This window comes from Telopea speciosissima, chromosome 3 (genome assembly GCF_018873765.1).
Source record: "Telopea speciosissima isolate NSW1024214 ecotype Mountain lineage chromosome 3, Tspe_v1, whole genome shotgun sequence".
Taxonomy (NCBI): Eukaryota; Viridiplantae; Streptophyta; class Magnoliopsida; order Proteales; family Proteaceae; genus Telopea; species Telopea speciosissima.
The window spans coordinates 39,031,904-39,059,452 of record NC_057918.1 but is presented as its reverse complement, the minus strand read 5'-3'; positions in this window follow the sequence as shown (position 1 = coordinate 39,059,452).

The window sequence follows — 27,549 nt, the reverse complement described above, 5'->3', positions numbered from 1 at the left end:
TCCAATAATAATAGTTAAAAAATCAAAGTGCCTCTTTGGTATCACTTTTCATTTTCATTTTCTGACATATAAACATTTTTATAAGTGTTTAATACAATTTGCGGATACTACTTCTATTTACAAAACATCAAAATAATTGAAAACACCCCCAAAATGATAATTGACTCAAGAGTCCATTATGGACTATGGCAAAAACCATTTTCCTTCATTTTTTTGCTCATAAGGCAGAGTAAGTGAGGGTAAAATAGACATTTTATTTTGATTTTAGAAAAACTCTTCTTTCTCCTTCTTCTTCTTCACCTACTCCGGCTGTACGTCGGTTCTTCCCACATCACACACGTCGTCACTGTTCCATTTATACTCTCTTATTCCCCTCTAAAAGATCTCTCTCTCGCTCAGTGATTCCTATTTGATTTTGCAGGGTAACTCATACCCGATCAGATGCTGGTCTGGCTCTACAGCCCACCTTCTTACTGGGCGTGGTCGATGGGTAGGGGTAGCAACGGTTGAAATTTAGGAATTTATAGAGAAGGTTTTTGAGGTTTTGGAAACCCCACAATGATCATAAGAACATGGGAATTTACATAGAAAAGCTCAATGAAGCAGTGCTTCTACGAGGCAGATCTAAAGTTATGAGTACAGATCTGAAGTAGTGGGTGTAGATCTGAAGCTTAATCGGGGGTTTACAGTGCAAGGGCTTGCAGATGGGTTGGTTTTATTGGTCGATGGTCATTGGGCAGGGGTAGCAGCGTTTGAATAGAGTTGCAGCGATGGGGTTTGGGCGATGCTAGGCTCATTTACAATGATGGGCCGGGGGCTAGGCGACACTAGTGGTGTCACGCCCCCATCCCAATGAAGATATCTTACAATAAAGGGGGTGACTAGGACGACAGGTGTCATCCCAACACTACCAGGATCACAAATACAGTATCCCGAGCCACAGTCCACCCGGTTATCAATTTATGACAACACCAGAGGACGTATCCAATGGAATAAATCGTCCAATTACAGAGTTAGCGGAAGCAAAATTCATTTAAATCAAGTAAATATAGAGCATCGATTCTCTAGTGATAACACATAATACAATTATAATATCCCGTAACCATCCATTTATCTTTGTATTCTTACACATGAAGTTTATACATGAATGAAGATGAATACAGAAATAAATAATTAAATCACGCCACTAGGGCACCATTCTTGGGTGTACATCGACATCCAAGTCCCATCCACCGGTTCCACTTGATTCGCATCCATAAGTGCGCATCAAGAGATTACCTGCATATTAACTAAAAGGGTTTGCGCAACGGGGTTAGCTTCACAAGCTAGTGAGAGAGCAAAGGAGAATGCACATACACACCAACACGCAATTTCAAACAATTCATGATGCATGTAAATGTTAGATTTATTTTCCACCTAGCACACAAATTCTAAGTCAAGTGTATGCTACTGTGATAACTCAAAAGATACTATGGGTTACTTAACTTATCGCCACAATGAAACCTCAGTTATCACGAGGGAACCTACGCTGGTAGAAGCCATCAGACTACCCAGTTACAGACCCCGATAGCCATCACTACCCTATAAATTCACCTAGAGGGGGGGTGAATAGGTGAAGGTAGGGAATAAAAAACACTTATTGCAGAATTAAACATGTTATCAATAAAATTAAACAAATAACAAAAATAACACAAGAGATTTATAATGGTTCGGCCAATACTTGCCTACGTCCACTCCTCTCAACTTAGAGAGATTTCCACTAAAATAAATCTTGAGTATGAGCAAGATAACTCATACAAATCTTGATTGAGAACAAGAGAACTCAACTAATCTTGATTGAGAGTAAGAGGACTCAACTAATCTTGATTGAGAACAAGAGGACTCACATAACCAACTACTCTTGATTTCGAGCAAGAGGACTCAAACTATTCTTGATTCCGAGCAAGAGGACTCAAACAACCATTTAAAATAAAGGGTACTAAAGAAGGAGTTACCTCAACCTTAGTAGTGTATGCTACCTTTCAACTTGAAGGAGCTTGTGAGGGAATGTGCTTGAATGAATGATTGATGAAGAATGCACACTTCAATGCTTTGGATGATCAAGTAGTAATGCCTTTTGATGCCTTTGATTTGCTTTGATTAATTGTGTTTAGCTTAATTAAGTTTACCTATTTATAGGCAAAGGTGCTCAAGGCATCTAAGAATTAATGCTAAATTCGGACACTAATCTGTCCTAATCCGGTATGCCATTTTTTAATTCGGTATACCGGATCATGGAATATATCCGTTGACCAACGGCTAAATCCCAACAGTCAAATGTCAATTCGGTATGCTGGATCATGATTCGGCACATTCTATTTGGCCACTGTGAGCAAAACCCTGAGATTGTATTTTCCAGGAAAAATGGGATTCGACATGTCAGATCCAGATTCGGTAATGCCGGATCAGCAAATTCTACTGAACCATGTTAAAACCTTTGTTGGACTTACTCGGGTGATTCCAAATTAGTTTGGTCATATGGATTGGGTTAATTAAACCTCCTAAAGTCCATCTAAATGAATGCATACTTGTGTGTGTGCATTACATCCTTTGTGACATTAATTATGATCATACAACTTAGTACAATTCTAAGTCTTCAATCTTCTTCAGTTCTTGAACTTCACTTCTTTATATGAATGTCTTCAAAGTGAGTTCCTCTAACTTGTCTTGATCTTTGTCTTCAAAACTTTTTCTCCATTTTTCTTGATTCTTTGATGTCTTGAAAGATTGGACAAGTTCAATTTGCTTTGAGCATCAATCTCTTGAATTGAGTGCTCCCCCTCACTTGGTGTTATGCTCTTATTTAAACACCTTAAACAAGAGTTAGTACAATTCGTTTTATTTGTTATCATCAAAACATATATATCATCATGATAGATGATTGGAGTTTATGTATGAGGACTTTTCCTCAACATACCCCTAACCTGGCCTCTCTCCCCCATAGGTAACAGGTGCTTAGACTATCCAACATATAAACCCCTGTTGATAAGGGTCGTAGCATAAGGGAGTAAGAATCCTAACCACAGATATACTACTGCAAGTCCTATCGTCCCGAGAGGTATTCCGGGTACATCAACGTCCCATTCCATCCAGTACCCAGGTACCAGCACGACACGACACATACAGATCACGATGACAATTAACAAGTTTCATAATTAAATCTGGGGTTCCGGTACTAGTATACCCGGTTCCGTAACCCGATACAATAGTGAGAACATTATCACATCACATTCATAGTAGTTCACATTCGAGATAAATAATGTGATGCACAAGATGCTTATAATTCATATAATAGCATGATAATGATTGTTTAATATATATCCAAGCCCAAATAAATCACCCAAAACCCACTCACCGAACTCAGGTGTCACTCGGCGTGGTTGACATGAATCTCACCGATGCACCTTCCATCCATCGAGTTGGGTAGCCTAAGAATGCAAGGACAAACGTCAAAAGATGTATAGACGGGTCCTATGTTATCCCCCCAAAGTTAAAATTAAGTTTCAGCCAAGACAGCACGGACGAACTCACGAACGAAAGCAACAGGGTGAGTCCATCCCTGACTCCGTTCAGGCCAAAAGGTCAGAACATGAGGGATGGATCCACGGATGGAACTTCCACCTGGATCCGTTCCTACATCTGTTCAAGCCCTGAGACCTACCCGAGAGCGAACGAAACCACAGATGGAACCTCTTTATGAATCCGTCGCTGCATCCATTCGATCCCTGAGACATTCCCGAGAGGGAACGAAACCGCGGACGGAGGCAACAAAGTAAATCAGTTCCTACATCCGTTCGAATAAGTCACTGGGATACACCGGACGGACTGACGGACGGAACCACGATGGTGACTCCGTTCGTACGTCCATCAAAATTCTTTATGAGATTTCTTAAGGTTTTCTCTTCCATCTTAGAACCTAGAGCTCACATGGCACTCAGGGTCATAGAGGGGTATCCTAGGTCTCACCAGGGTCACTAGAACCTAGGCTTACCTCATGGATCCAAGATCACATAAGGGCTTCACTCCATTTGGTCCAAGGGTAGGGTTTGGTGGTTTAAAACCAAGGAATCAGCAACAATGGCTGCAAAGTGGTTGATGGGAGCCTACAATAGAGCTTAGTCTTCACTATTAGAACCCCATTTAAGGGCTAAGCCTTACCTTGAGTCCCAAATGGAACCCTAGGTTAGCTCTAACTCAATAAACTTACTCAACTCAAGAATAGAAATGGAGAAGAGGGAGGTACCATGAGATAGAACATACCTTGGTGAGTGGAGCTCCAATCCCAGCTCTAGCCAGCTTTGAAGATCCACCTTCTCCTCTCTCCTTCTCCCAATTTTCTTCTTTCTTAAATCCTTGTTCGGACAGCAAGAGGAGGGAAGGTGGGCAGCAAAACCCTTTTGGCTTGCCTTCCATCTTCCTTTCCCTTCCCATTCCTCTTCCTTACTTCTTCTTCTTCCTTTCCTCTTCTCCTCCACGGTTTAGCTTGGAGGGGGAGAGATGGGAGAATCTTGGGCTGAGCCCTATCTTTTAAAGATAAGAAGAGGCCTTAGGGCTTGTTTTCCTAGGTGCCTCTAAGACTAAGGATGGTCCTTTAGGTTTAAGTGGGCATTAGGGCCTGTTTGGCTAAGGTCACAAACCCTATTAAGTCTAATTGGTTAGGACACATTTGGCTTAGCCTAAGGTCCTATAAGGGCATATTAGTTTTAGGGCTTGTTTGGCTCAACTAAATAAACGAATCTATTATTCATTTAAGTTAAGCCTTGTGGGCCCACTTTCATGGCCCAACCAACTTAAAGAAGGTAAGGGTGGGAGGCCATCTTGTCCAAGGACCTAGTTATGGTGTTTGGGACACGAGGACATGGGTCCCACACAAAATACAAAACAAGGGCAAGAAACAGTAGGGACAGATCCACGAATGGAACCAGTCTTGTGAGTCCGCTCGTGACTCCATTGCTGCTGTCAGGGCCCAAACCTCAAGGAAAGTTGCAGGACTTTGACCCGTACTTTCAGGACTTCGAGGGGATACTTATAATAGAACTTAGGGTTCAAGGTCATAGGTGTTGACCATTGCCATCGTGGCATTACCCGTTTAGTGAAAGTCCAATTTGACCCGGGTATTAGGATGTATTTTGAGTGCGGATGTAACATTCCCCCAATCTTATAAAAATTTCATCCTCGAAATTTGACGCGTCTAAGGGTCTCAATGGGTGAGGACTATTAAATAATAACACCTCCTACTCAACCACTGTACGGACTAATTCATAGGTCCGGTCAAAGTGGGGCAGTGCCTACATAGTACGGTAGGTTAGGACTTACAATTTCTCTTCCTTACAGATTTGCATTGCCACGGGGGTGGGGTTCACAATAACCCGGGGCTCAATTGGGTTAAGAGTCGACGCTTAAAATATCCTTGGAAATATAGGGCCTCAAACACTAGGTTAAGCCACAAGGAATAGAAGGTTCCTTAGATCTCCCAGACCATCGGTATTACACTCTGGTCATCCTTGCGTTACAAGGTTAAACTTCATCTAGTCCTCAACACAGGGTTTATATTCTGAATGCTTTCACTTTGGATATTTTCATTACCTAACCCAACTTTAGAATGACTTGGAATATTGATGGAATCTCCTATTATTCACTCCCAGTACGGAGGAAACGCATTTGGTGACCCATTACCCCATTCATATCTGTTGTTGGAGAAGATCATGTTACATCCTTTAGTTTCGGCCTTCACAACCTCATAATTTATCACTCGTTCAACCCATCAGAAAGAAAGTCCACATTAGTCCTCTTTCGAGAACTAAACAATCCTTCACTAGTCTCGATCTGAGTCATCTCCCTTAGGCAGGCCCTGTCAATTAACTTACCTGTGATCTACCCAGGCCAATACCAAATTCACTGACCACAAACCCTCAATTAACCTGATTAAAGTTAGGATTCGATCTAGTTTTAACATAGTATGATCGAGGCAAGGTCATATTAGCAGTACATGAAAACCATCCTAGTTGAACCTTTAAAGATTTAGGAAGGTATTTATTCAGTTTTACATATATATATAAGTACAAAATAAATCCAATAATTATACTCACATCCCTAAGAATGTACCCGTCAACAAGGTCAAATCATAAGGGAAGGCAAATCTTAAGTACGACATACTAGGTCATTTGGAAATTCTAAATAGGATTTGGAACTCCATCTATGGATCTAATTTAAAAGCTTGGATGGACCAAGAAAAATTCCAATTAGGGTTGTCACTAGCCTGTGAGGTTTCATGAATGGCTTTCACTTGTACAAGGTCTCCATTAGTTGTTTAGACTGAGTTACCTAAAATAACAAGCTTGATATTAGGTCGTTACCCTTCTTGCTCTGTCTAGCCACAAGGTCTCAAAAAATTGGGCTCAAAATCCTAAAAAAAAATGGACGAAACCAATGTTGTGAGTCCGTTTGTGGCTCCATCGCAAAAATAGGCAGGATGGATTATGTAACATGAATCCACTCGTTCGTCCGTTCTCAGAAGGCTTGGTTTGGTAAAAATACCGAGATGAACAGAACTATGGGCGGACTCACGATAGTGGATCTGTTCGATGTTCCGTGCAGTTCAAGGAATGAAAATTTACAAATTTGTACTGGGCGGATTCACGGACGGAATCACTATAGTGGATCCGTTCATGCATCCGTTCGCAAAATTTTATAAAAATAGAGCCACGAATTTTTCAAACTCATTTTGGCTCCAAAAAGAGAAGAACACAACCGTAAGGCAAAAGCTCTCCAAGGGACTTTCGTTCGAGCATTCCTTGTCCCTCCTTAGTGATTTTGGTGAGCCAAGACCCTAAGATCGATCTCCTCCGACTCAAGGTAAGATTTTCTCACTGTTTCTCCCTTCCTTACTCTCTCTTCCCTTTTTTTTCTAGGGTTTTTGGTTGTATCTTTCCATTTTCTTTCTCTTCCCATTGATTAGGGATAATCATTTCAAGTTTGTGATTGTATTTTGATTTAAGTTGTATTTTCATAACCATGTAATCATCAAAACCATACCAAATCTCTATTGGGGCTAGGGTTTTTTATTGAATAAAGCCCTAATCGATCAATGACACTAGTTTAGTAGGTTTTTGTATGAATATTTTGTCTTTTATTGAATTTAAAATTCTTTTCAAGGCAATCTAGAGATTAATTGTCAATTTTGCCATTTTTTTATTGAACTACTTCAATTGTCTCTAGGTATTGGTTCGGATAAAATTCTCAAATCCTCACTACTTTGGAAAAAACCTCAAAGGCATGACTAATCCATTATATACCCTAAAATTTCATAGAAAATCATTCCATTGACACATCCTCAAGCATGTTTCCTTATTTGTGTGGTTGTCCATATTGAATTTAAAACTCATCCCTTACCCTTTCTCTCTCTCACATTCAATCTTTGCCTCTTGTTGGGTTCTCACTTAATCAAGTTACTCATTTGATATTTGATTGAGGGTATAGGGTAGCCAAGAGCATAGGTTGTTTCTACAAGTTACATCCCCTTATGCCCGTGCTCTATGGATTTATATATCTTATTTCTTTTTCCAAGTTAATCATATTTCCCAATGCTAATTATGCCTTGTCTAATTATTGTGTAACCTTTCTCATCCAAGAAATTTCCCACATGACACATGTATTTGCACCTATAATTGTACATGCCCATCATATCTTATTTATTCCACTTTGGCTCAATTATTGTTGTCTTCTTAGTGGTCTCTTGTGTGTAGGAAATACCCATGGCTCCTCGTAGGCGAAGTGATTTAGCCATAGTTTCAACTCCCCCTATCGCTTACAATGTGGGGAGGTTTATATCGGCGGAGATCGAGGGAATTTTCCGAGAGCACCTTCATGACAGAAAAATTTTGGTGGAGAGGGATATGATGGTGGAGGAATTGCTTGCCTTCAAGGTGGGCATTAGATTTGGCAGGCTGAAGTGGAGTAGCATGTTGACTCACCCCGACTTTTACTATCTCACATTGGTTAGGGAGTTTTATTCCAATTTGGTGCTAGTCAAAGAGGATGGAGAAGGTGTTAGGTTGACCTCTTTTGTGAAGTGGGTCACTATTGCCTTCAATGAGGTGGAGTTAGGGACACTTTTGGACATCTCTGCAGAAGGGGATAGGCTCTTTTATGCACCAGGCAGCGATCCTAACAGATGTTTGTCCCCTGCAGACAGTCAGAAGTTGTATAAGACCCTTACCAATGATAAGACAGATGAAAATGATGACCTTTCAAGGTTCGGCCCCTCTCAGCGAGTTCTCACTTTCATTGTCCAGACCAACTTGGCTCCCTCCAAAGGGCACAACACTCAACCTCCTTTAATGGCAACAACATTGGCGTACTCCCTTTACACTGGTCAGCAGACATGCCTTCCATATGTGATCATTCAGCACATGGGCCATGCGGTGGTAAATCCTCACTGCAAGAACACCTTACCATACGATAGACTACTCACCCGAATTTTCCTACACTTAAGGATAGACCTCGATCACGAACCCAAAGAAACAAGCTCTGAGGGGCCTTTTGGGTTTAATGCCATACAAAGATGGGGTTGCAATGTAACTACGATAGTTCTGGGGAGCTGGTCAGATATGGTGAGGGTGGAGGGCCCCGCAAAATTGATGAGGAGGATGATGACATAGAGTTCATGGGATCCGGACCACATGCCGCAGGGACTTCTAGTGCTCGAGAGGGAGGTGGAAGTGATGTTCTGTTGGCCATCAGGTGGATGAACCTGAGGATGATGGAGGGTTTTGAAGAGGTTAAGAAGCAGTTCTCTTCTCAAGGTCAGCGTCTCAAGAGAGTGGAGAAGGAATTAAACGGCATCAACACCTTTCTCTACTATGGTGGTAGCGAGAGGACTGATGATCGTGATGGCATGGAGGACTAGCCCGCTTCTCTCTCAAAATTGTAGTTGTCTTTTATTAGAATCTTTCTTTACTTGTCTTAAGTTGGAAGTTGTAGAAACTATTTTCTTTTAGCTTTTCTTTGTTTTCTTGCTTTTCTCTCTCTTTTTTTTTTATCAGCTAGTTCAGAATTGGTTGTGATGGAAGTATGTATTTTGATCTGGGAAGGATAAAATTACCTCTAAGGAGGGAATCGGAACAATTTGACAGTCAAATTTGGTTTCATATATCGATATATGTTTATATATTTACCTATTTCCCTCATTTGGATCATTTTTTGATTATTGTGGGTTGTTATGTTCGATTGACTATTTATCACTCACTTAGGACCTAACAAAACATTATCACGGTTATCGCTTAACAGCTAATGCTTTAATTCCTTAATTCCATACATGCCTATTATCTTCTAGGTTCTCAATTTCACCACAATCAGTCTTCTCCTATGTCTGCATACAATTACTCATACTCTTGAGGCTTTTAATTTAGAACCTAATTGTGGAGAGCAAATCAAGAGGTTACGCCAGACTGTGGTCGGTGCAGAGCATTATTGCTCTGATACCACTCTGTCACGCCCCCATCCCGATGAAAATATTTTACAATAAAGAGGGTGATTGGGACGACAAGTGTCATCCCAATACTACCAGGATCACAGATACAGTGTCCCGAGCCACAGTCCACCCAGTTATCAATTCATGATAACACCAGAGGACGTATCCAATGGAATAAATCGTCCAATTACAGAGTTAGTGGAAGCAAAATTCATTTAAATCATGTAAATATAGAGCATCAGTTCTTTAGTGATAAAACATAATACATTTACAATATTCCGTAACCATCCATTTATCTTCGTATTCTTACACATGAAGTTTATACATGAATGAAGATTAATACAGAAATAAATAATTAAATCATGCCACTAGGGCACCATTCTTGGGTGTACATCGACATCCAAGTCCCATCCACCTGCTCTACTTGATTCGCATCCATAAGTGTGCATCAAGAGATTATCTGCATATCAACTAAAAGGGTTTGCGCAATGGGGTTAGCTCCACAAGCTAGTGAGAGAGCAAAAGAGAATGCACATACACACCAACACGTAATTTCAAATAATTCATGATGCATGTAAATGTTAGATTCATTTTTCACCTAGCACACAAATTCTAAGTCAAGTGTATGCTATTATGATAACTCGGGAGACACTATGGGTCACTTAACTTAACGCTACAATCCAACCTCAGTTATCACGAGGGAGCCTACGCCGGTAGAAGCCATCAGACCACCCAATGGCAGACCTCGATAGCCATCACTACCCCTAACCTAGTCTCTCTCCCCCACAGGCAACAAATGTTCAGACTATCCAACACATAAACCCCTGTTGGTAAGGGTCGTAGCATAAGGGAGCAAGAATCCTAATCACAGATATACTACATGCAAGTCCTATCGTCCAGAGACATATTCCGGGTGTATCAACGTTCCATTCCATCTAGTACCCGGGTACCAGCACGGCACGACACATACAGATCAGGATGACAATTAATAAGTTTCAAAATTAAATCTGGGGTTCCAGTACCGGTACACCTGGCACCGTAATCCGATATAATAGTGAGAACATTATCACATCACATTCATAGCAGTTCACATTCGAGATAAATAGTGCGATGCACAAGATGCTTATAATTCATATAATAGCATGATAATGATTGTTTAATATATACCCAAGCCCAAACAAGTCACCAAAAACCCACGCACCGAACTTGAGTGTCACCCGGCGTGGTTGACATGAATCTCACTGGTGCACCTTCCATCCATCGAGTTGGGTAGCCTAAGAATGCAAGGGCAAACGTCAAAAGATATATAGAGGGGTCCTATGTTATGCCCCCAAAGTTAAAATTAAGTTTCAGCTAAGACAGCACGGATGGACTCATAGACAGAAGCAACAGGGTGAGTCCATACATGACTCCGTTCAAGCCAAAATGTCAGAATATAAGGGACAGATCCATGGACGAAACTTCCACCTGGATCCGTTCCTGCATCCGTTCGAACCCTGAGACCTACCTAAGAGCGAACGAAACCACGAACGGAACCTCTTTATAAATCTGTCCCTGCATCCGTTCGATCCCTGAGACATTCCCGAGAGGAAACGGAATCGTGGATGGAGGCAATAAAGTAAATCCGTTCCTGCATCCGTTCAAATAAGTCACTGGGATACACTGGATGGAACCACGATGGTGGCTCCGTTCGTGCGTCCGTCGGAATTCTTTTCGAGATTTCTTAAGGTTTTCTCCTCCATCTTAGAACCTGGAGCTCACATGGCACTCAGGGTCATGGAGGGGTGTCCTAGGTATCCTTAGGGTCATTAGAACCTAGGCTTACCTCATGGATCTAAGATCACATAAGGGTTTCACTCCATTTGGTCCAAGGGTAGAGTTTGGTGGTTTAAAACCAAGGAATCAACAACAATGGCTGCAAAGTGGTTGATGGGAGCCTACAATAGAGCTTGGTCTTCACTATCCAAGCCCCATTTAAGGCCTAAGTCTCACCTTGAGTCCCAAATGGAACCCTAGGTTAGCTCTAACTCAATAAACTTACTCAACTCAAGAATAGAAATGGAGAAGAGGGAGGTACCAAGAGATAGAACATACCTTAGTGAGTGGAGCTCCAATCCTAGCTCCAGCCAACCTTAAAGATCCACCTTCTCCTCTCTCTTTCTCCCCATTTTCTTCTTTTCTTCAATCCTTGTCTGGACAACAAGAGGAGGGAAGGTAGGGCAACAAAACCCTTTTGGCTTGCCTTCCATCTTCTTCCTTTCCCCTCCCATTCCTCTTCCATACTTCTTCTTCTTCCTTTCCTCTTCTCCTCCACGGTTTGGCTTGGAGGGGGAGAGATGGGAGAATCTTGGGCTGAGCCCTATCTTTTAAAGATAAGAAGAGGCCTTAGGGCTTGTTTGCTTAGGTGCCCCTAAGACTAAGGATGGTCCTTTAGGTTTAAGTGGGCATTAGGACCTGTTTGGCTAAGGTCACAAACCCTATTAAGTCTAATTGGTTAGGACACATTTGGCTTAGCCTAAGGTCCTATAAGGGCATATTAGTTTTAGGGCTTGTTTGGCTCAACTAAATAAAAGAACCCATTATTCATTCAAGTTAAGTCTTGTGGGCCCACTTTCATGGCCCAACCAACTCAAAGAAGGTAAGGGTGGCAGTCCATCTTGTCAAAGGACCTAGTTATGGTGTCCAGGGCACGAGGACATGGGTCCCATACAAAATACATTACAAAGGTAAGAAACAGTACTGAAAAATCCACGAACGGAACCAGTCTTATGAGTCCGTTCGTGACTCCGTTGCTGCTGTAAGGGCCCAAACCTCAAGGAAGTTACGGGGCTTTGACCCGTACTTTTAGGACTTCGAGGGGATACTTATAATAGAACTTAGGGTTCAAGGTCACAGGTGTTGACCATTGCCATCGTGGCAGTACCCATTTAGTGAAAGTCCAATTTGACCCGGGTATTAGGATGTATTTCGGATGCAGGTGTAACAAGTGGTGTAGTGCATGGGGCTGTGGTGAGGCTGATGCAGTTAGTGAGTGTGGGATTGAAAGCTTTCCTCTCAGGGGAATCATGATCGTTTCACCAAGCAAGAGATTGAAGTTTTCCTCACGGCAAAATTGTAATCGGCTCACCAAAGCTTGAATGGGAAAGAAGATGCGTAATGGGATAATGTCTTCACCTATCTATTGTGATAATTATTTACACATAGGTAGTTACCAAACTCATTTTTCATTCTACAATCTATTGTGTTTACTAGTTACCAAACAGTTTTTCATTTTTTATCAAAATCGATTTTACTAATGATTTTTTTTTAAATAGGCCAAAATGAAAATGAAAAGTAATACCAAAGAGGCCCAAAATCCAAAAAGAAAAAAAATTAAACCCCACCAGTTTAAGAACAAAAACTGGATTTTTGGCAGTAGGTGCAATTTTCAACTTTCTAATGCAGGGGTTTTTCTCAAATCTAAAACTTTTATAAATCTTAATATGGTAAAACATTGCTAAAAACAAAAAATGCGGTAAAATATTCATTTGTTTTTTATGCCCAAAAAAATATTTTCATTTTGAGCGATTTTGATAGCATTCGCGCACACCAAATTAAATTTGATCAATACATAACTCATTCAATATAAATCAGATTTAAGAAATCTTGGACTTGTTGGAAAGCTTGTTTTGTTAGCATATATAAGTGTCTGTATACAAATAAGTGTTTGTCCTGCTTTCTGGCATAAATAAGTGTCTGTATATTAAGGTTTGCATAGATAGGTATATCAATATTTCCCATCGAGATGACCAAAACCACCAAGATAGAGTCGAGATCAGGAACTTAAATACTTGACTTTGGGTCAAGATCTGGGTCGGGTCGAGATCTCGACCTGAGATCTCGCCGAGATGGGGTAGTTTTTTGTATCGCATGAGATCTCGTCTCGAGGTCTTGAAAAACTGAGAAACTCGTCGAGATCTCATGAGGTTTAGTTCTATGGTTATTGAGGAGGTTTTGGATGACACCTACAAAATCACATGTCATGGCACTGGATACCATGCTTTCCTTGTCATTTGGAAACATCGTCCACGACATGACAGTACTTGAATTCATGTTGATGAATTCAAGAAGCTCGATCCCAACTTGTATGAGCATTAGATGTCTTTCACTCATTCATCGGAGATGAATGTTTTCAAGCCGAGGAGAGCTGATGTAGATCGAAAGACATACTCTCAAAGAAAGAAACCCAAGGGGTTAGGCCAATCCGTGGCCTAACAATTGTTGTTTTGTTTCATTTATCTGCTTTCATATGCTTAGCTTATTTTAAGCCTTAGTTTGTTAATTGAAATGTGGTCCAATTCTGGTCCAGTTCTAGAAACAGCCTCTCTGCGAAGTGTGAAGCAGAAGTAAGGATGCATACATTATGACCGTACATTATGACCCTACCCAGATCCCAGAGTGATGGGAGCCTTGTGCACTGGGTATGCCCTTTTTTTTGTTCAATTCAAGTATTTTAATTTCAGTCTTTTAAATTAGAGTGAATCTAATAAGTGGACCTAGCATTTAAGTCCATATTGACTAAGTTGCTAGACCATTTATTAGAGTCATCTATATTGACTAAGTGGCTAGCACATTTAATGGAGTCGTCAATAGAGTTGGTTGGGGGTTTGTCCTACTCCAACTCCACTTTTGCTTTAGATTTATTATATAAAGGAAATTGCATGAGAAGGTTCATCACCTTACTTATGATTTTGAAATTGAAGTTCGTTGTTGCAACTCATCTTCTCCATAGAGAAGCCTTGTGTTTGGTCAAGGAAGAAGGGGTTGGGGTTTGATCCAACTAACGCTTTATGGTGTGAAGCCTGGGTGGATCCAACTAACGCCTTACGGTGTAACAGAAACACTGGCATTGTTTGTTAGTGTTTCTGTTATCTGATTTTGTTTTTAGCTGGTGATGCATTAGGTTCTGCCATTACACTTTCTTACTCTTTCTGGTAGACCTTTTCTTGTATTCTTGCATTCCCTTCTTACTTTTTTTTTCTATCTAACAACCTAATATATAGGCCATAAACTACCCCAACGTTAACCCCAACATTAACCTCCCAACAACTCCTAAATAATAGGCAAAACCCCATCCCATATATGGACTCTTAGCAATGACACAAGGACACATGGACTCCAATAACTAACAAACAATGACTTCTTCAATGTACTATGACTCTAAGACTCCAAGTCTATACACTTTATTGATAATAAAATAGGAAAATAGGAAAATCATTAGTCATGTAACATTCTTTCCCCCTTAAGACCGGCATTGTCCTCAATGCCTTAATCGTTCCTTCACCCGTGATCGATTATGACGTCTTCGTCATTAACATTTTAAGTTTGAAGAGCTCTGTTTGAACCTCATTGTTGTGTGTTCATATGAACTCCAGATTGATGAAGCCACAATTTTCTATCTACTGTGTCTAATTTCAATAAATTCGTGAACTTATATTCTATAATGAGTTTCCATCACACCATTAACATATGGATATGTTTGAATCTATTGTCCCATTCTTAAATGCTTGTTCGTATACAATTATATTGCTCATGAGAGATCCTTTATCTTTTTTTTTTTGGTGAGTAAATATCATTACTCAAAACCCCAGAAACATGGGAGGCCTCATCTTCTCTGCAAGCCTCAATTAAAAATAACTTTTTGCAACGGTGTCTAGGGAAGAACTTAGCATAGCAATTAAAACAAAGGCCCTGGGCACGTCTCTCTTGCAATTCCACTTGGGTCATCTTCTTAACTAGAGTCAGAGTCGTTGATTGGACCAGATCTTCATTATTTTTCATAGGCACTACTTGAGTTTCGTTGCGAGTTTCATACAACTGACCCAAGCTAATTGGTGCTAATAGGGATGTGGGTTTCAAAGCTTGCACATCCAATCTAATAGAATCTATTAAGCCACTAACAAAGCAGCCTACTTGTTGTTTGGCTGTCATCTTCTCTGACCGACTCAATAGCCTCTCTAACTGAGTTTGGTAATCTCTTACAGACCCATTTTGTTTCAGCTTTGTAAGTTCTCCGAAGAAGTCTTCGTAATTGGTAGGCCCATACTGTGAGTGCAGGTTATTCTTCAAAACTTCCCAGGTAACAGTCCCCTCTTCCTCCTTTAATAGTTGGAACCATGGTTGTGCATCTCCTTCAAGATGATCGGCGACTAGAGGTACCCTCTCATCTTCGGGTGTGCCCTGAAAATCAAAAAATTGTTCGATGCGGCAAATCCAACTAGTGGGATCTTTCCCACCATTGAAATAAGGAAAATCGAGCTTAGCCAACTTGGTAAACGCTGACATGGAGGACCCGGACTGAACATACCCATTGTGACCATTGCTACGCAAAACCCGGTTCTTATTGTTAGAGCTTTCACCCACGTCCTTGTTGCTGGCGGCCAAATGATCAAGGCGGGCGTTCATCGCCGTGAACATTTCCTACATTTCTTTGAGTATTTTCTCCTACACGGTGGCAGGGAACCCACCTCTGCCTCCAAATTTCTAAGTTGTTGCTCGTCTATCATCCCTAGCTCTGATGCCAATCTGATAGTATCCTCTAAGTAGTCCTGGGTTTGAATCCTATTCAACCACTTGGCCTTCTTGGATTTCCCTATATTGTTGAGTAACACTGGAAGAGACGAGCTGTAATTAGAGAAATGGAACGACAATGGTTATTTTTTAGGAATAACCAACCTCCAATTAAAGACAAAGTCTTTGAATATAATTAAACTTCATTTTCCTCCATTATTCCCATTGGACTCTTAAATACATAAGAAATGAGAATATCATGTTTCAATCCCCAAAACAGTAACAACCTAAAATGTAGGCCAGAAACTACCCCAACGTTAAAGGGCTTGATTTAACGCATTACATCAGCTTTGGAACTTTTGGCTTATCAATCAAGTACCTGACATTTGGTATCAGAGTTGGGCACCACAAGACGGGTTCGAGTAACGGAAAGGGCTACCTAAGAAAGGGCTACCTGGAGTACAGTGAAAGCCGTCAAGAAATGGCTACTTGCCGCCAGGCGAACCCTGGAGCAGAGTGGAACCACTTGGAAAGGGCTACCTACCGCCAAAGTGAAAGCTGTCTAGAATAAGAGCCACCGAGGATGATGACTGCGAAATCATGGTGGTTTGTTATGTGCCTAATGGGGCCCACTCTAGTGTATGGGCGCTAGATTGGCCAACCTAGTATGGGATAGGTTAAAGGGCTTGATTTAACACATTCCATCAGCTTCGGAGCTTTTGGCGTATCGATCAAGTACGTAACACACAAATTCTTATGGTCATGCAACAGCAGGAGCTGTATTTGGTGGATTTGATTTAGTTTTTTCATGATTTCTGTAATATGAATTCTTATGGTTATGCTACAGCATTGGCTGCATTTTGGCTTACCTCATTTGATTCTTTACAATCTTTACTACATGGATCCCTATTGTTACAAACTATTAGGGTCTATGCATGAATCCTATAGGTAAGCTACTGTCAGGGCTACATTGCTGCCATTACTACATTTGTTTGAGTAGTTTTATCTTAATTTTTCAAATTCTTTACTTGGATGTTCGTAGTTATGCCATTTTTATGATTGTGCTCGATTGATCTTATTAGATTTGTTTCAAACACTTTTTCTTTTTTTTTTTGGTACGATGTTTCAAACACTTTTTCACTGCTATGCCTCTGTTACGACTGAGTATACTTGATCTCATGAGATTTTCCTTCAAAATTATTCTACTTTAAGAGCCCAATTGTCATAATTATCATCTTGGCTGTGCAAGATTGACCTTATCATATTTTTTTAGGGCTAAAACTGTTGTGCTACTGTCATGTCATTGTTATGGCTATGCTCTATTGATTCGATTCTTTATTTCAAGATTTTCTTTTTTTTTTTTTATGGATGTTTGACTATGTTGCTATCATGGCTGCAATTGACATACTTTTACTTGATTTTAGCCTTTTGCATGAATGCTAATGACCGTTGTGATGGTATGGCTATATTTGAGAACTTTGCCTTCAACTTTTAACTACTCTTTCCTATAATCATTTATTGCTGCAATGTCGTGCCTGATCTAGATAGAGTTTCTTCAAAATTTTCAAGTATAAACTATGCGCAGTGTTACTTGCACTTCAGTAGGCATCTTCATGATCTAAACATTGATCTTCTGATTTTAAAACAAAAATGTCTTTATTTCTTTTTCGGATTTCACCTTTACTGTATAGCCCAATCTTATACATTTGTTTTGTTTTATTCATCTGGGCTTAAGTTGCTTAGTTAGGATTTCAACTTAGATTCCACTTAATTGGTGGATTTTGGGCTTTTATTCTAGTTTATCCATATAGCTTTGTGATTGATTTGAGTTCAGCCTTATTGATTTGATTTGGGTCTAAATAGATCTGTTTTAGGTTACTGGTTTTGTTCTTGTCTTTTGCTGTTTTGTTTTTAAATAATTTATAAAAAAAAATAAAAAGATTTTGTTTCTAAAATGTGCTTTTTATTTTGTCTAGCCATAAATCTCAAAGTTGGATCATCTATTGATTTTCAACAAAATGTCATATGGCTTACATTAAAGTGACCTTCTAGTCTATAAATCAAAATTGGGGATGGGCAAAAAGTTAGTCCATTGGCCTGGAGGTCATACCCTCAAAATATTATTTTTGATCAAGGGTTCGAACACCAACCCTTGGGGCTTACAAACAAAGCCCATTTTTCATCTTCACATGGGTTTGAACACAAATCCAGCTGGTTTCCTTCAAAATCTTGTCATTTTTCTTCAAAAAGCACAACACTCAACCACTGAGTTGGGCCAATAATGGACTAGGGTAATTCCTTAATAAAGGAACGAGTTCGGCACCAAGCCAAGGGTAGGTAGTCTAAGTCTAGGGTGCTTGGATATCAACTAGTTTGGTATTCCAACAAGACTAAGGGCCTACATTCAAAATTCTGTTTTATCTTTCAAGCGATGTCAAGTTAAAACAAATAAGAGAAAATTCAAAGTTTTATTCATGTGCATTTGTTTTGAGCATGAACGTCCTAATTATTAATTTTTGTGTGAATAGTTATATTTCACCTCGTCTATTGTGTTATTAACATAATTGTATATTTCAAAGTTTTATTCATGTGCATTTGTTTTGAGCATTAACATCCTAATTATTAATTTTTGTGTAAATAGTGATATTTCATCTCATTTGTTGTATTATCAATATATATGTACATTAGGTACACATTATATATATATATATATATTGCCTTAGGATAGAAAAGGGCATAGAAAATGGGTCTAGGACAACGTGACATTGTACCTTGATACTTAGTATAGGAAAGTTGACTTATTCATGAATAGGATACTAGGTCCAAAATAGAAAGAGACTGACCCTAGGGTCGGGCAAGTCGGGTGTGCCTAACACCCTCCCGACTTGTAAATTGACACTTACCCAGAGACTCAGATGTAGATCCGGTACCTTATCCATTATGAGAGTCATTAGCTTTTCTCTTCTGAAAAGAAGATAATCTTTTTTGGGCCCTAGGCCCCACACCTAGATTGAGACTCCCTTCATTTGACTAGGTCTGCCTTCTAAGACTCGAGTGTGGCATATCCGGTGTATCCCCAAGATGACACAATAGAGAATCTGTTCCTATGTATCTCTACAGTGGCGACTCAACTGGGGACGTCAGACTCTTGATTTTGGACCTTGTTGCATACATTTTGTTGCTTAGGCTTTGTATGTTAATTTCTTTTTATTGCATTCACACACACACACACACACACACACACACTTGGGGGGATGGATCACAGCATAGCAAACTTAAACTTCATGGCATAGTTATCTGGACCCTTGCGTATGCTTGGACAACCCACAACGAAACCACAGCCTTTTATCTTGTGTGTTGTGGAGTTACATCACTGACGTTGTCCTTTGGGTCCACCTGGAGGCATGTTACACTTGTTGAACCGCTTGGCTTTTACATATATAGCAAAGGGACTTTTCAACCGTCTTTGACTCACTATGCATATGCAAGTGATAGGTCACTATGCGCATGCAAGTAATAGGCAACCTGATAGTCCTTGTCAAAGGTGACCTTTTTCTGTCTTATGGCCTACCTATGCATGCATCATATCGAGCCTAGATCTATTACATTACCTAGGAACAACAACACTAATATCAGCACTTGTTTGAGATCTTTGTTCAAAAATTAGTGTAACTAGTCCTGTTCATTATGATCCTCACTTCATTCAGTATCTCACTTCATGTTCTGGCATGTTGCGTCAAGAAATCGTCAGGCGGTCCTTCGAGTGCCGTAACCTGCAAAAGGACCAGGGGGTGATAAAGGAGAACCGGTGTGGTTCCGGCCTAGGACTCTCTGATGCCAAAGTCAGATCTCCTGAGCAAACAGATGAATAATAGTATTCAAGATGAGTTTAGATGGGTAGAGTACCTTCCCTTTTATAGTGGGGTGTGGCGGTGTGAAGAGTCCCAGTTGATGGTGAGTAGTCCTCGTAGTTAATAGAGTCCCTGGGTAGCAGGGTTCATCCTTGATTGGTTCTCTTCCCGTGAGACGTAGTGTCATAATAGACTTGGTATCCTTGATGGATAGACCTATCTGCGTGTTAGATGAGGTTCCCAGTGTATGAGTCCATCCAGACTACGTGACTACTAGGCAGTGGCCTAGAGTCCTTTGTAATGGGACATGTCTTGTTGATGGTGGTGGTCGCCGTGTTCGAGGGAGACCGCGCCCAAAGGGGTTCATCGCCGGGGTAGACTACACCCAGGGATGACCGTGCCCGAGGGGATCCGCGCCCGGGGCCTGCGGTCCTCGCCCAGGGCCTGCGGTCTGCACCCGGGGTCTGCGGTCCGTGCCCGGGGTCCACGGTCCACGCCCGACGTCCATGTCCGATCTGGGTCAAGTCTCTCCTTGGTTCGCCTGTCTGGTTCTGGTCCTGAGCTAGCCCTCCTTCCTGGGTTAGGACACGTGGAAGTCCCTGGTTGGTTAGGGTGATTTTGGGTTTATCATTTGCCCCCCCACTCTCTTTGAACAGAGTGCTCAAGAGAGTATCCTCTGTATTTTTGTACTAATTAAGGGGTTCACGATAAATAATCTCTTCTCGGAGGGTGTGCCTATAAATTATTTGGTGAGGGAGAGGTTGTGGGTTCAAACCTCTCCTCTCCCATCTTTTTGTCTTTTATCTCTTCTCTTTCTTTTGTTTGTTGTAGATATATGCTCTTGTCTCCCTCTTCCCTTTTCACTTTTCCCCCTCTCATTTCTCTTCCTCTCTCTCTTGCTTTTTCACTTTTTACTTTTTGAGTCTTCTCCTTTGCCTTGCACTTGGTCTTCATCTTTTGTTGCCCCCAAGGTGTTTGCTTTTGGGTGGCAAAGAGTTGTGTGCCATCTCTTTGTTTCTTGATTGTTTCCTCTTGGCCTCGCCCAGCCATTGGGCTTTGGTTTGTTTTGTAGCTTGCATGGCTCTGTGCTTGGCCTTTGCCTTGTGCTCACTCTCGTGCTTGTTGATCTGTGCCTAGCTCGCCTCGGTCCACGCTCGCCCGTTGCTCGATCAATGCCCATTCATCCTTTGGTCCACTCCCGTTGCTTGATCGACGCCCATCCAGCGGTCCGCGCCTGTTGCTGACCGACGCCCGTCCTGTGCTTGATCGATGCCCGTCTGTGGTCCGCACCTGTTGCTCGATCGTTGCCCATCCAGCGGTCCGTGCATGTGCTCGATCAACTCTCATCCATGGTCAGCGCCTGTCGCTCGATCGACGCCCACTCTATAATCCGCGCCTATGCTCAATCAACGCCCGTCCACAGTCCCCGCCTGTTGCTCGATCGACGCCCATCCGACAGTCTGCACCTGTGTTCGATCGACGCTCATCCACAGTCCATGCCTGTTGCTCTATCGATGCCTGCTTGGTGGTCCACTCCCTTCCAGCTCCATTCCCGCCCGTGTCGCTCGATCAGCGTCTGTGCTGCCTTGATCTGTGTCTGGTATGTGTTGTTGTTTTTTTTTTTTTGCTACCCTTCCTGATTGGTTCGCATGTTGATGGTTGCAGGTTGGCATCCCTCTTATTGCGTTGGTTGCTTGACTTTGGGAGACCGTCATTCTGAGTAAGTAGCTAGCTTGCTTCATTGTCTATTCATGTCGTCGTCTAGTGACTCTGATCCGACTACTGTTGTGGTTAGGTCTTCTGGAGAGTCCTCTTCAGGGTCGTCTTCCCCTGCGGACACCTCTCCCTCGTTGTCTTCCCCTATTTCTAGTGATGGGGAGGAGGTTTCTAGAGACTCCGCCCCTAGTAGGGGTCGTAGGGTCTCCAGGGCTTCTACTTCTGTTGGGGATCGTAGGAGTAAGTTGGCTCACATCCCTAGCATCGTGACCACCTCGGACTTGGCATCACTTTGTCGAGAGTTTCATATACCTTCTAAGATCGTGCTTCGTGCCCCCAAACCCGACAATCGTGCTTTTTCCCATTGAGCGGATGAGGTCTGCCTCTACCGTATTTTCTTCACCCGTGGTCTTCGCTTCCCTGTCTCCCGTCTTTTGGAGTTAGTGTTGGAGCACTGGCGTCTTACCCCTGGGCAGGTGTTACCCAACTCTTGGTAGGTCATCCTGGGTTTCTATGTGTTCTTTGCCCGAATGGGGCATGCTGCTACCATTCCCCTATTCTCGTACTTCTACGTGTTGAAGAAGGGGGAAGGTGGGTGCTACCGCTTCTCCCGTCTTCTCCCTAAGGGGTCTCTCGCCGCGCTTGATCCTCTTATGGGGATCACTAGCTCGGCAAAGTACTAAAGGGACTGCTTCTTTTTTGCCATGGTCCCTCGATGTGCACTGCGGTCTACCTGGGAGGCCATTGATGTCAAGAGGGTGAACCGCTCTCTTGAGTTGAGAGACTTTGAGCGCGACTCTCTCCAGCGATGTCAGGGATGCGATCCGTTCAACGTCCATGAGTTGGATTCTGAGGCCTTCCTATGTCTTTAGAACTTGAGTCCCGGCAAGATCTTTGGTTTCTTAGTATTTGATGTTTGCATCTGTATTTTCCTTCTAATGTACCTATTGTCTGACTTGTCTTGTGTTCTTGATTGGATGTCATTGTGCAGTGGACATACGACCAGATCTTAGTGTCTACCGCTCTAACCTGCGAAAGAGAGGTACTTAGACTGCCCCCCTGTGGATGGTTCTTCTGTTGTTGTTCCTCCGGTTCCTACTTCTTCTCCTTCAGTGATCATTGGGACCAAGCGGAAGGGGGGTATGGATCCTCCCAATTCAATGAGAACCGGATTGTGTGTTATCCTTCCGCGGTCACCTCCTATTGCCGCTACTCCTGGGTCTTCCGCTCCACCCCCCTCCAAAGGGAAAGGGGTGGTTTCCTCTTCTACTGGCGTGACTGTTGATCCGCCGACCTCATCCCCTTTAGTGCTTCCTTGGGATCTTCAGGAGGAAGCAACGTTGACCAGCCGTGGTGTGTCCCGGGAGTGGCTGGACATGGGAAGGCTTCTCGTTAAGCGTTCAGTCATACAGGGGTTTAGCGACGCATTCCTGGCACAGACCCTCTGTCAGGACATGGCTTCTGTGAGTCGTGCCTCTCGATCCTTTGCTTTTTGTGTTGTTGCTTTTCTTGTACTTGGGATGTTTTTTAACGGCTGTCTTGGTTGCAGGTCTAGCATCGTGCCACGGAGGCGGTGCTTCGCCTTGAGAGCTCTACTTTTTGGGATATCCAGCTGAACCACAAGCTGTAGGGTCTGGAGAAGGAGCTTTAGGGGCATAGGGTTGCATGGGAGGAGGCCGTTGCTCGTGAGAGGACTATGGCTGAGGAGCTCAGGGTTGCGTCTGCTATGGTGGCCCAAAGCTCGATTAGGGTTCTTACCCTGGAGGAGGAGCTTCGCGCCTTGAGGCAGAGTCATGAGGTTGAGGTGTCTGAGGCTGGTGAGCGAGCGGTGGCAACGTAGCAGCAGTCTCCTGAGATCACTATGTACTTCTATAAGTACAACCAGGAGATATATGATGCGGGCATTCGGGACTTAGCAGTTCACATTCTGGAGAAGACCCTCGATTATGACTTCTTGGGGTTCTCGGAGGTCACTGCATTATGACCTGCGATCGCCGCGGTGACTCGTGTCTCTCCTGAGGATGGTGTCATGGTACTAGAGGAGAGTGCGGTCTTGCCAGAGGAGGGTGTTGCTCGCCCACCTGAGGCCGATATAATGTCCCCTGTAGGGTCGGATGTGACCCCTCCATCAGATGCTCCTTGATTCTATAGGTGTTCTGGACGTTGAACTTTTGGATTCCGAACTTTGAGTTGTAATATTTGTGACCTCTTTCCTTTATCGTTTGTAGTTGATTTCTCTTCTTTCTAGTATACTATCCTTTATGGCTTCTGCATATGGTAGTCCTTTGACCTTGGCGACCTCGAGCTTCGATGATCTTTCGACACTGGTGGGCTTACGCCCTGGTGGCCTATAGACCTCGATGGTGTCATATTCAGGAGGTCTACGGGCCTTTGGTGGTCATCGGACCTTGGTGGTCTACGGACCTTGATGGCCTTGCACCTTATTGGTCAACAAACCTTGGTGGTCTTACAGACCTTGGTGGCCTTACACCTTATTGGTCAGCGGACCTTGGTGGTCTACGGACCTTGGTGGTCATCGAACCTTGGTGGTCTATGGACCTTGGTGGCCTTGCGCCTTATTGGTCAGCAGACCTTGGTGGTCTACGGACCTTGGTGGTCTACGGACTTTGGTGGTCATCGGACCTTGGTGGTCTACGGATCTTGGTGGCCTTATGCCTTATTGGTCAGCAGACCTTGGTGGTCTACTAACCTTGGTGGTCATCGGACCTTGATGTTTTAGAGGTGAGTCGTGGATCATGGTGCTTTAGATCGGTCAAGTGTACCCCAATCATCAAATATTTTCTTCAAATCTCAACTAAAATTTTAAATTATCCTTGAAAATTGCACCCTACTGTGTACCATGGCTGACAGCCGACTCTACTACTACTACTGCTACTACTACTCTTACTGGTGGTGCTACTTCAGTGCTTCTACTGCTATTGCTAATTTTACTGATAGTACTTCTTCAGCTGTTCTGAGTTCTAAGTGCGATCTATCTTCTTGCCCCCCAGAGTTTTTAAGCGGTAGGTTCTTGGACGTATCTTCTTGGAAACTATATAGGGTCCTTCCCAGTTGGCTGACAGTTTCCCTTCCTTCCATGGTTGTGATGCGCTGGCCCTTCTTAGGACTAGGTCTCCCTGGTGGAATAGCCTCTCTCTCACTCTGGCATTGTAGTACATGGCAGTGCGTTGCTGGTATGCTACGTTCCTTAGGAGTGCCTTCTCTCGGACCTCATCTATGAAGTCTAGGTTCGCTCGTAGTCCATCGACATAGGTGCGCTCATTAAAGTGTAGTACTCTGTGGGAAATGGCGAGGACCTCTACTAGTGCCAGTGCCTCAGTACCGTATGCTATGGGCTTTCTCCTGTGGGTATCCTTATTGTGGTTTGGTACGCCGACAGAACGCTTGGTAGTTCCTCGACCCACTTTCCCTTGGCTCCTTTTAGCCTTTTCTTGATCCCTTCTAGCAATGTTCTGTTGGTCACCTCCACTTGACCATTGGCCTGTGGGTATGCTACCGAGATAAGCCGATAGTCAATGTTGTAGTTCTGATAGAATGCTCTAAATTTGGGGTTGTTGAATTGCTTGCCATTGTCTGAGACTAGGATCTTTGGTACCCCAAACCTGCAGGTGACATCATCACAGACAAACTTCTCCATTTCATTCTCTGTTATTTTGGCCAGTGGTTTAGCCTCGACCCAGTTGGTGAAGTAGTCTATAGCGACGACCAGGTACTTCCTGTTCCCTGATGTGGCAGTGAAATCGCCTAGGATGTCCATCCCCCACATGGCAAAGCGGATGGGGTTGAGGATTGATGTCAGTTTGGTGGCGGGTAGATGGGGTATTGGGGCGAACAACTGACATTGCTCGCACGTTTGGGCATACTGTATTGGTTCCTCTTGCATTTGTGGCCAGTAGAGCCCCTGGCGGAGGACTTTGTAGGCTAGGGCTCGTCCCCCCATGTGGCTTTCACAAATCCCCTCATGGACCTCTGCCAAGGCGCACTCGGCTCCCTTGAGTCCCAGGCACCAAAGTAGTGGTGTTGTGACCCCCCCCCCTCTTGTGTAGTGCTCCGTCCAAGACGGTGTACTTTGCAGCTCTCATCCTTATCTTCCTTGCCTCGACCTTGTCTTCTGGTAAGACGTCGTTCTGTAGGTAATTGAGTATAGGGTCCATCCAGCTAGGTCCTTCCTCAATCTCATTGACCTGTTTCTCCTGATACATTGGCTCATGTAAGATCTCAATGTAGACTGCACTGGCCAAGTTCCAGAGCTCGTCATTAGCTAACCTTGATAAGGCATCGGCGGTGGCATTCTCGATCCCGGGGACTCGAACCATCTCAAACTTCACGAACCCCTCGATCAGCGCTCGGGCACGTGCTAGGTATGATGTCATTCACTCATCCTTCGCCTCATACTCTCCATTTACCTGGTTCACTACAAGCTGGGAGTCACTTCAGATGGATAGGTGTGTTACTTGGATGGCCTTGGCTACCCGGAGTCCAACTAGTAGTGCTTCGTACTCTGCTTCATTATTGGATGCTTAGAAGGTGAATCGGAGAGCACACTGGATTCGAAATCCCTCGGGGCTGGTGAGTATGAAGCCAGCCCCACTTCCTGCTGCATTGCTCGAGCCATCCATAAACATCTCCCACGATCCTCAATCATGCTCCTCTAGTTCTTCTGCTTCTGGTTAGACCTCAGATAGGGTGCATTCGGCGATGAAGTCTGCCAAAGCTTGGCCTTTGATGGCCGTCCGTGGTTGGAATCTGATGTCATGCTCACTCAACTCTACTGCCCAGGCTATCAGTCGTCCGGAGACGTCTGGCTTATGGAGTACCTTCTTTAGTGGTAGGTTGGTGAGTACTGTGATAGTGTGGGCCTAAAAATATGGTCTTAGCTTCCTAGCTGCGATCCTCAGTGCATAGGCCACCTTCTCAATCCTTGTGTACCTAGTCTCTGCATCGATCAGAACATGGCTAACATAGTAGATGGGTCTTTGGACCTTACCCTCTTCCTTCAACAGTACGACGCTTATGGCAACTGGGGTGGTAGCCAAGTAGACTTATAGCTCTTCATTGGGCTCTGGTCGCCCAAGTAGTGGTGGGCTCTCCAGGTACTCCTTCAGTTCTTTGAAGGCCTTCTAGTACTCCTCTGTCCATGCAAAGTCCTTTGGACTTCGGAGGTTCTTCAACGTCTTGAAGAATGGTAGGCACTTGTCTCCTGATCGTGACACAAACCTTGAAAGGGCTGCGACCCTTCCATTCAGCCTTTGCACTTCTCTGACCGTCCGAGGAGGTGCCATCTCTTGGATGGCCTTAATCTTGGATGGGTTGGCTTCTATTCCACGTACTGAGACCATGAATCCTAAGAATTTCCCTAACGTTACACCGAAAGTGCACTTTGTGGGGTTCAGCCTCATCTGGTTCCTTCTCAGGAATGTGAATGCCTCCTTTAGGTCGGTCAGGTGTTGGTGGGCTTGGATGCTCTTTACGAGTATGTCATCCACGTACACACCTCCATGTTGCATCCAATCTATTCCTCGAACATCTTGTTGACCATCCTCTAGTAGGTGGCTCCTGCGTTCTTCAGTCCGCACGACATGACGCAATAGCAGTAGTTCTCCTTGTCCGTTCAGAATGCGGTGTAGGACTCATCATCCTGATGCATGAGGATCTGGTTATAACCAGAGTAGGCATCCATGAAGCTCAGCATCTCATGGCCAGCTGTAGCATCAATCAACAGGCCAATCCTAGGCAGTGGGTACTCATCCTTTGGGCATGCTTTGTTCAGGTCCGTGTAGTCGACGCACATCCTCCACTTCCCGTTGGGTTTGGATACCATAACTACGTTTATGAGCCATGTGGGGAACTTCTCTTCTCTGATGAACCCTGATTGGCCCAATTTCTTGACCTCTTCCTTGA